The 10,387-nt window shown below is 39.4% G+C and overlaps 2 pseudogenes; both read left to right on the top strand.

The window, feature by feature from the left end:
* Positions 1 to 244: 244 nt before the first annotated feature.
* Positions 245 to 1,236, top strand: LOC110317557 (annotated as a pseudogene).
* A 2,305-nt stretch (positions 1,237 to 3,541) lies between these two features.
* Positions 3,542 to 5,725, top strand: LOC110318429 (annotated as a pseudogene).
* The last annotated feature ends 4,662 nt before the right edge of the window (positions 5,726 to 10,387 follow it).

The raw sequence follows: 10,387 nt of genomic DNA, 5'->3' as shown, positions 1-10,387 counted from the left end.
AAAGCTGAGTTTCTTGATGCTTAAAGTTAGAAGGATATCTTCACTCCAGAGAGTTGCTTAACATTTTGGTTTTTAAAAAAAATGTTTATAAAGATTTTTAATTAAAAAGCACAGGTTTCACAAGTTCCCCAGTTACCCAATCTGGGATGTAGATACCTGTGATGTGGCTGGGCTTTGACATCATTCTCCTTCTTTCCCAGCTCTGATCTTCTTCCCTTTTTACAGGTGATGTAGGGCACGATTTATGGCTACTAAAAACAGGACAGAAGTGACTGAATTTGTGTTGCTGGGACTGTCCAGCCAGCCAGAGATGCAGCCAGTTATTTTTGGAGTTGTCCTTATCATGTACCTGATGGCAGTTTTGGGCAATGCCCTACTAGTGATTGTTGCTTGCTCAGACCCCAAGCTTCAGACCCCCATGTACTTCCTTCTCAGCCAGGTTTCCTTGATTGACATATGTCTAACAACCATCATTGTTCCCCAGATGCTGGTGCACACACTTTCTGTAAACAGAACCATTTCCTATAACTGCTGCATGACACAGCTCTTTTCCTTTATGACAGTGGGTAGTATGGAAGTTCACTTGCTTGGTGCAATGGCATATGACCGCTATGTTGCCATCTGTGACCCTTTAAGATACTCTGCCATTGTCAGCCATAGCCTCTGTCTTCGAATAACATTGACCTCGTGGGTGGTGGTCAGCCTTAACAGTCTCCTGTACAGTGTGTTGGTCACTCGTTTAACCTTCTGTGGCAACAAGGTCACCCACTTCTTCTGTGACATCACTCCTCTACTGAAGCTCTCCTGTACTCGACCAGTGGTCAATGAAATGTTAATCTTTACTGAGGGTGTAGCTGTGGTGGTAAGCCCCTTTTTCTTTATTTTTGGCTCCTATGTTCGCATAGGTATTGCTATAGCCCACATGCACTCAGTTGCTGCCCTGCAGAAAGCTATGTCCACTTGTAGCTCTCATGTTCTTGTTGTGATGTTTCTTTTTGGTTCTTTGGTTCACATGTACCTCAAGCCATCATCCAGCTACAATCTAGAACAAGATCGCCAGGTTGCCATCTTTTACACGCTCATTTCTCCCATGTTAAATCCACTAATCTATAGCCTCAGGAACCAGGAAGTTAAAGGAGCTCTATGGAGGCTTTTTAGGAAACTGTATCTCAGGCAGCTTCCAGTTTGGATTTCCCACAACACATGCCAGCGAATCTCTTGAGAAGCAAGGTTTAGTCTGAAAACACTGCAGATAGGTGAAGTGGTCTCTTCATAATGTCTATGAATCATATTCCTATGGAATAGTTTTTGCTCTCAGCACTCCCTTGGTTGGATTAGGAATGAGTGAGTTAACGAATCAATAGTTCTGGACTCTTTTGACTCATGGTAAATCAATCTCATCTCAGTGAAACTAAGAATATTCTTTAAAATCACTAAACCCAAACATCTCCTTTTACTTGTGAACCCTGTAACATAGAGAAACGTAAGTTAACTGATATCAAATCAGTGTGGTGTAAAGAACTGCCATTGTTTTAGAGATTTTTTAAAAATATTATCTTCAGAGAGAAACTGATGTGAATTATAAATCTGTTATTCACACAAGTGGATTTTGTATAAATTATGGAATAGGGAACAGTTTCTGAATATTTTCACATTATCATTTTTAGAAACTGTCCTCTCATTATAATGTAATACATTAAATGCTTATAGTGAACTAATTTTTCCATTTTCATCCATTAAGTGTTCTATAGAGCTTAGTATAGGTCACTGATATCAGAAAGCCTTAATGTATACATGCAGAGAACATGTGACTATTGCCTACTCAGTCCCAACCAATACATCTACAACAGAATTTCTACACCTTATGTTCAGGGAGAATCACAGAAGAGGAGGTGAAAAGATTGTAAGGGTCAGAGGACCAGAAGATATTATCTTCTAGACATGACAGGAAAACTTAACAATAAACCTTAACATATATGGAGCAGGATATATTGCATATAAGCAACACTAAATGGACTCAATTAGGGATGTGAATGTGAGTGTGTGTGTGTGTGTGTGTGTGTGTAAATAAATATATTTAACTATAATAACTGAGTAAGAGAAAGGTCATGAATTTGACAGGTAGTAGAAGAAACAAGACTAGTTGGGGGGAGGAAGAGAGAGATGAGAAAATGACGTAAATATAGCACCCATGTATAAAATTATCAAAAAGTATTTCAAATAAATGAGTGAGAATTCATCATTGCAACCAAGTTCATTTCATTCCTGAAACACATGGATGGATCATTGTATGTAAATCAATATATGTCATCCTTCACATAAATAGACTCAAATGCTGAAATTATATGATCATCTCATTAAACTCAGAAAAATCTTCACCAAACTCCACCTTTTCCTTAGGAAGACAGTCATGGAAAGGGTAGGGGTGGCAGGAGATTGTTTCAACATAGTAAAAGCTATGTATGGCAAATCTGTAGCCAATTTCACATGAAATGGAGACAAACTCAGAGTTCCTACTAAGATCAATAACCAAAACGGTAAGATAAGAGAAAGAAAGTGAAAGGATATAAATAGGGAAAGAAGTCAATTTATCATTATTTTTGTCTTTTCCTTTTATTGAAATCAATTTTCTCTCATAAAATTTCCCTTCCACCTACTCCTCCCATTGACTCTCCACCTCTCTTCTTACTCAAAGGGAGATCCACTCCCTTTCTGTCTCTTATTAGAAAACAAACAGGGCAACAGCAGTAAACTGTACCTCATGCCATGCCCTGCCCCACACTCTGCTGCTTTCCTGAAGGCCTGTTGGTACTAGAGATACCAGGTAAGCCCCTCCCCTTTTCATGACAGTGCCCACTAATACTCATGAAATCACCCCTAAAGAGAGGTAAATTGTACCCCATACCCTATGCTCCATCTTCTGCCCTACAATTCTGCCTGCTTTACTCAGTTACTGCCAGCATGAGAAAAAAAATATTTAAGACTCTACACCCTTTTCCACCATATTCTCCTAAAACACAACACCTGGACTCTATTTCCAGCCCACATCTAGCCTGTTTCCCTGGTGGCCTACTGGCATGAAGGACTCCAGGCCATGCTAGTACTAGGGATCCCAGAGGCAAGGTTAGCACCCAAATCTCCAGAAGCCTCAGAGGCACAACAAGCCCAGGGGAGATACCCTTCTGGATCTGAAGACTAGCTAGTCACTGGAACTTCAGGCCACTCAGGCCACTAGTCAAAGGAAACAGAAACCAAAGGGAAAAACATCCAAAATTCCATCCAATAAAGATACATCCAGAAATCAGCATCTAAATCTATAATAACTGCAAAACCCAGATGGCTTAAAGGTCAGTGTAAAAACAAAACCAACAACAGTCAGGGTAATATGACACCACCAGAGCCCTTACTAGAGCAAGCCCTGCATATCCCAGCATAGCTGAAGCACAAGAAAGTGACCTTAGGTCTTACTGAATGCAGAGGCAGCTCTTTGACATATCTGTGGTCTCGTTGTCAGTACAGCCAGGCCTCCACACAAGCAACCATGTCTAAGGAACCTGCGTATGGCATTGATCTTGGCACCACCTGCTCCTGTGTGGGTGTCTTCCAGCATGGAAAGGTGGAAATAATTGCCAGTGACCAGGGTAACTGCACCCCAGAGTGCTATGCTGCTTTCACTGACACAGAACAATTAATTGGGCAAGAATCAAGTTGCAATGAACCTCATGAACACAGTTTTTGATGCCAAATGTCTGATCAGACATAGGTTTGATGATGCTGTTGTTCAGTCTGATATGAAGCACTGGTCCTTCATGGTGCTGAATGATGCAGGCAGGCCCAAGGTCCAAGTTGAGTGCAAAGGGGAGACAAAAGTTTTCTAACTAGAGGAAGTGTCCTCAATGGTTCTGACAAAGATGAAGGAAATTGCAGAAGCTTACCTTGGAAAGACTGTGAACAATGCTGTGGTCACAGTGCCAGCCTATTTTAATGACTCTCAGAGCCAGGCAACAAAAGATGCTAGAACTGTTGCTGGCCTCAATGAACTTCAAATTATCAATGAACCAACTGCTGCTGCTGCTATTGCTTATGGCTTAGAAAGGAATGTGCTGATTTTTGACTTGGGAGGTGGCACTTTTGATGGGTCAATCCTCGCTACTGAGGCTGGAATTTTTGAAGTCAAATCAATAGCTGGAGACACCCACTTGGGTGAAGAAGACTTTGACAACTGAATGTTAAACCATTTCATTGCTAAATTTAAGGGGAAGCACAAGGACATCAGTGAGAACTAGAGAGCTGTCAGGCGCCTCTGCACTGCCTGTGAGTGGGCCAATTCACCCTTTCCTCCAGCACCCAGGCCAGTATTGAGATTTATTCTCTCTATGAGGGAACTGAATTCTATACCTCCATTTCCTGGGCTAAATTTGAAGAACTGAATGCTGACATGTTCTGTGGCACACTCAACCCTGTAATGAAGGTCCTTCAAGATGCCAAACTAGACAAGTCACAGATCCATTATATTGTCTTGGTGGGTGGTTCTACCAGAATCTCTAAGACTCAGAAATTTCTGCAAGACTTCTTCAATGGTAAAGAACTGAATAAGAGCATTAACCCTGATGAAGCTGTTGCTTATGGTGTAGCTGTCCAGGCAGTCATTTTATCAGGAGACAAGTCTGAGAATGTTCAGGGTTCGCTGCTCTTGGATGTCACTCCTCTTTTCCTTGGTATTGAAACTGCTGGTGAGTCATGACTGTCCTCATCAAGCACAATACCACCATTCTTACCAAGTGGACACAGACTTTCACCACCTAGTCTGACAATAAGCCAGGTGTACTCATTTAGGTGTATGAAGGTGAAAGGACTATGACTAAGAACAACAACCTGCTTGGAAAGTTTGAGCTCACAGGCATACCTCCAGCACTCCATGTGGTTCCTCAGATTGAGGTTACTTTTGACATTGATGCCAATGCCATCCTCAATTTTCTGCTGTAAATAAATCCACAAGAAAGAGAACAAGATCATCATCACCAATGACAAGGGTGCTTGTTTAAGGAGGATATTGAGTCCACAAAGTACACTGAGAAGTACAAAGCTGAGGATGAGAAGCAGAGAGATAAGGTCTCTTCCACAAACTGTTGGGAGTTTTATGCTTTCAACATGAAAGCAACATTTGAAGATGAGAAACTTCAAGGCAATGTCAATTATGAGGACAAGCAGAAGATTCTATTTTTTATTAGATAGTTTCTTTATTTACATTTCAAATGTAATCCTCTTTCCTAGTTTCCCCTCTGAAACCCCCCTTTCCCCCTTGCCCTGAACCCACCCACTCCCTCTTCCTGGCCCTTGCAGTCCCCTATACTGGGGCATATAACCTTCACAAGACCAAGGGCTTCTCCTCCCATTGATGACTGACTATGCGATCCTCTGCTACATACGCAGTTAGAGCCATGAGTCCCACCCACCATGTGTTTTCTTTGGTTCAAACAGAAGATTCTTCAAACAAGTGCAATGAAATCATCAACTGGCTGGATAAGAACCAGACTACAAAGAAGGAAGAATTTGAGCATCAGAAGAAAGAACTGGAAGTCTGCAATGCTATCATTACCAAGCTGTACCAGTGTGCTGATGGTGTGCCTGGAGGAATGCCTTGTAGCTTCCCTGGTGGAGGAGCTCCCCCATCTGGTGGTGATTCTTCAGGCCCCACCATTGAAGAGGTGGATTAAGTCAGTCCAAGAAGAGGGTGGAACATTGTTCCACAGGGACCCAAACAAGTAATATGGTATAGTTTCAACTGATACAAGAGAATTGAAATAACCATGTGCATGTTAGACCACTATGGATTAAAGCTGGACTTCAACAACAACAGAAAGAACAGAAAGCCTACAAACTCCTGTAAACTAAACAGCTCTCTACTTAATGACCACTGGGTCAGGAAAGAAATAAAGACTTTGTAGAAGTCCATGAGAATGGAGACAGAACATACCTAAACACAATGAAAGCAGTTCTAAGAGGAAAGATCATAGCAATAAGTGCCTTTATATTGAAATCAGAGAGATTTTTTAAACTAACAACTTAATAGCACATCTGAAAACTTTAGAACAAAAAGAAGCATATACACCAAAGAGGAGTAGATAGCAGGATATAATTAAACTCAGGACTGAAATCAATACATTAGGTACAAAGAGAACAGTACAAAAGAATCAATAAAACCAAGGGGTTTTTTTTGTTGAGAAAATCAACAAGATAGATAAATCCTTAGCTAAACTAACTAAAACATGGAGAAAGATAATATAAAAATTAACAAAATCAGAAATTAAAAGAGAGGACATAACAACCGAGAAAATCTAAAGAATCATTAGTTCTTCAGAAACCTTATGTCATTAAATTGGAAAATCTCAATGAAATGGATTCTTTTCTTGATAAACACCACTTACCAAAGTTAAATGAAGATTGGATAAATAATTTGAGTAGACCTGTAAGTTCTAAGGAAAATGGAAATTCTCATTAAAAGTCTACCATCCCCACAAAAGCCCAGGACCAGATGGTTTTAACTTAGAATTGTACCAGACTTTCAAAGAAGAGCTAATACTAATACACTGCAAACTATTTCACTAAAGAGAAAATTTCACCAAAGAATTCCTACAGCAGATATACAACTTTAGCAAAGTGGCTGGATGTAAAATTAACCCAAAGAAATCAATCAGTAGCTCTCCTTTATACAATGATAAATGGGCTGAAAAGAAATAAAGAAACAATACTCCTCACAATCATCACAAATAATATAAAAATATATTGGTTTAACTATAACCAAGCAAGTTAAAGAACCGTGTGACAAGAATATCAAGATCCTGAAGAAAGAAATCAAAGACGACCTCAGAAGATGGAAAGATCTCTCATATTCATGGATAGATAGAATTAAGAGAGTGAAAATATCCATCTTACCAAAGGCAATCTACAGAGTTAAAGCAGTTACCATCAATATTCCAACACAATTTTTACAGATATTAAAACCACAATTCTCAATTTAATATGGAAAAACAAAATATCTAGCATAGTCAAAACAATTTTGAACAATAAAAGAGTTTCTGAAAGAATCACTGTCCCTGATCCCAATCTGAACAACAGAACAATAGTGATAAAAACTGTATGGCATTGGTACAGAAACAGATAAGTAGATGATCAATAGAATAGAAATGAAGACCCAGAAATAAGCCCACATACCTATGGATATTTGTTTTTTGATAAAGTAGCCAAATCTATACAGTGGAAAAGAGAAAGAATTTTAAACAAATGATCATGGTCTAACAATCTTCATGTAGGCAAGTTGATCCGTATATATCACCCTGCACAAAAACTCAAGTCAAAGTGGATCAAGAACTGCAACCTAATATACTGATTTTAATAGAAGTGAAAGTGGGAAATAACCCTGAGTGTATTGACACCAGAGAAAATTTCCTGAACAGAACACGAATAGCTCAGCCTGTAAGATCTACAATTGATAAGTGGGACCTCTTTACATTAAAAAGCTTTTGTAAGGCAAAGGACATTGTCAATAGGACAAAATGGCAGCCTACATATTGAGAAAAGATCTTCACTAACCCTACATCTGATAGATGGTATATATCTAGCAAATGCTGGTGGGAAAGGGAAAACTCTTCCATTGCTAGTGGGCTTTCAAACTTGTACAACCATTTTGGAAATCAATCTGGTGTTTTCTCAGAAAACTGGAAATAATTCTACCTGAAGTCCCAGCTATACCATTTCAAAGATGCTCTACCACATCACAAGGACACGTGTTCCATTAAGTGCATAATAATAATAATAATAATAATAATAATAATAATAATAATAATAATAATAAATTATTATTATTATTATTAGCCAGAAACTGGAAGCAATCTAAATATCCATTAGCCAAAGAGTGGATACAGAAATTTTGGTTCATTTACACAACAGAATAGTATTCAGCTATTAAAAATAAGTATATCATGAATTTTGTGGGCAAATGAATGGAACTAGGAAATATCCTGAGTTAGGTAACACAGACTCAAAGGGACATGCGTTGTATGTGTTCACCTATAAGTGGATATTAGTCAAAAAGTATAGAATGCCCATGATATAACCCACTAACTATAAGGAGTTAAACAAGAAGGAAGGCCTAAATAAGGATGCTTCAATCCTACTAAGAAGCAGAAACAAAATAGTCATGGGAGGCAGAAGGAGGGTCTTGGGTGGGAGATGAGAAGGGGAGGGTAATAGGAAGCAGGATCAGGTATGGGAAGAGACAGGAGAGGCTCAGATAGCCAAGATAATGAATGGGAAAATGTAGCTACTAGGGTTGACTAGTGAGGGGAACATCTAGGAAGTCCTAGAGACTTGAGATGAGGGAGGATCTCATGACTTAACGTGGGTGACCTTAGGCAAAATGTCCAACAGTGGGATGTGAAACCTGAAGAGACCACCTACAGTAGTCAGACAGGCTCCCCAGTGGAGGGATGGGGACACCAACGTCCTTCCAAAACTTGTGATCCCCAATTGCTCTTGTCTAAGAGAAATTCAGGGACAAAGATGGAGCAGATACTGAAGGAATAGCCGACCAGTGACCTGCCCAACTTGGGATCTATCCCATGGGCAATCCATGACACTTTCACTGATTGCAAACAGGAGCCTAGTATTCCTGTCTTTTGAGAGGATCTACCCAGCAGCTGATTGAGACAGATGCAGATGCCTACAGCCAAGCCCTCAAATGTGGTTGGGGACCACTATGGAAGAATTAGTGGAAGGCAGAACTGAAGGATCTGAAGGGGATGGCAATTACATAGGAAGACCAAGAGTGCCAGCTAACCCTGACCCCTGGGAGCTCCCAGAGGCTGAGCTACCAACAAAGATCGTACATGGATTGATCTAAGACCCTCAGAACATATGTAGCAGAGGGCTGTTATGTCTGGCCTCAGTGGGAGAGGATGCACTTAATCCTGTAGAGACTTGATTCCCTAGGGAAGGAGGATGCAGGAAGGGGAGCATCCTCTCAGAGGCAAAGGGGAGGTGAAATGGGTAGAAGAATTCTGGGATGTTGGATTTGGGGGACAGCATTTGGGATGTAAATAAATAAAATACTTAATAAAAAAACAAAAGGAAATTAAAATGAATGGAGTTTGGAGATATGAAGTGCATTTTGACATCAGACATGGAGCTTCAGAATTTGGAGTTTGCCCTGCTGGTTTTTGGTCTTCCTTTGGTCTAGTATTTCTTTACTGTGTTCCCTTTCCTCCCTTTTGGAATGGTAATATATATCCTGTGCCATTATATGTTGGAATTATGTGATCTGCTTTTTCCATTTTGATTTTACAGTGGTTATAGTTAAGAGAGATCCCTATAGGTGAATCTTAGAAGACACTTTGAACTTTAAAACAAGTTTGAATCTGTTCTAGACTATGAGGACTATTGAAGTTGGACTAAATGTATTTTGCATTATGATATGGCTACAAGCCTATGGGGGGCAGGAAATGTGATGGTTTGAGTAAAAATAACCCTCATAGGACCATAAGAAAGGCCTTATTAGGAGGTATGATCTTGGAATAGTTGTGCCTTTATTGGAGGAGGGGTGTGACTAGGGGGAAGGCATTGCAGCCTCAGAAGTTGAGGCCTTGTCAGTGTGTCACTTTCATTTCCTGCTGCGTATGGATCCAGATGTAAACTCTCAGCTTCCTCTTCAGTACCACATATGCCTTCATGTTACCATGCTTCCATCTATGACAATAACAGACTAAACCTCTGAACTTTCAGCCAGCACCAATTAGATTTTTTTCTTTTTCTTTATGGCAAGTTTTACTGGCCATAAAACGCAAACCTGACCACTCCTTAGTATTGGAGCTATGGTGAGGCTAGTTATTCAATCTCTGTTAGTGACTCATTGGATGGTACAACTGAAAGATAAAAATGGAACAATTCAGGCACAATAAGTGTAGAAATTATTCTTAGGAGTTAAGAGATTATTGAAATTGGAATGAATATATATATAATTTTAGAGAGGTTTAATTTTGGTGTTTTTAAAAATTCATTATTATGAATAATAGTTTGAAAGTCACATTGACTTGTGTCTATCAGGCAGAATATGATGTCAATAAAATGATCAAATATCTGTAATCCGACCTGCCATGCTATGACATTGCTTATTACCTAATTCATATGCTAGACACAAAAGGCATTTAGGTTTAGTGATCTTATAATGTCCTGACAATTTCAATGAGAAAAGGGGACAGAATAATTTATTTATGAAGTAATTTTGTTCCTATTCCAACCATGAGAGAGCTGACAGCAAGGATTGTTATATAGAGTTATGATTCATAATCTTTATTAAAAGTATACCTCAGCTCTTTGAAATAGTTTCAAA

The sequence above is a fragment of the Mus pahari genome, chromosome 3 (genome assembly GCF_900095145.1).
Source record: "Mus pahari chromosome 3, PAHARI_EIJ_v1.1, whole genome shotgun sequence".
NCBI lineage: Eukaryota > Metazoa > Chordata > Mammalia > Rodentia > Muridae > Mus > Mus pahari.
Note: the sequence above shows the minus strand (reverse complement) of the source record. Positions and strands in the feature narration are given on the sequence as shown.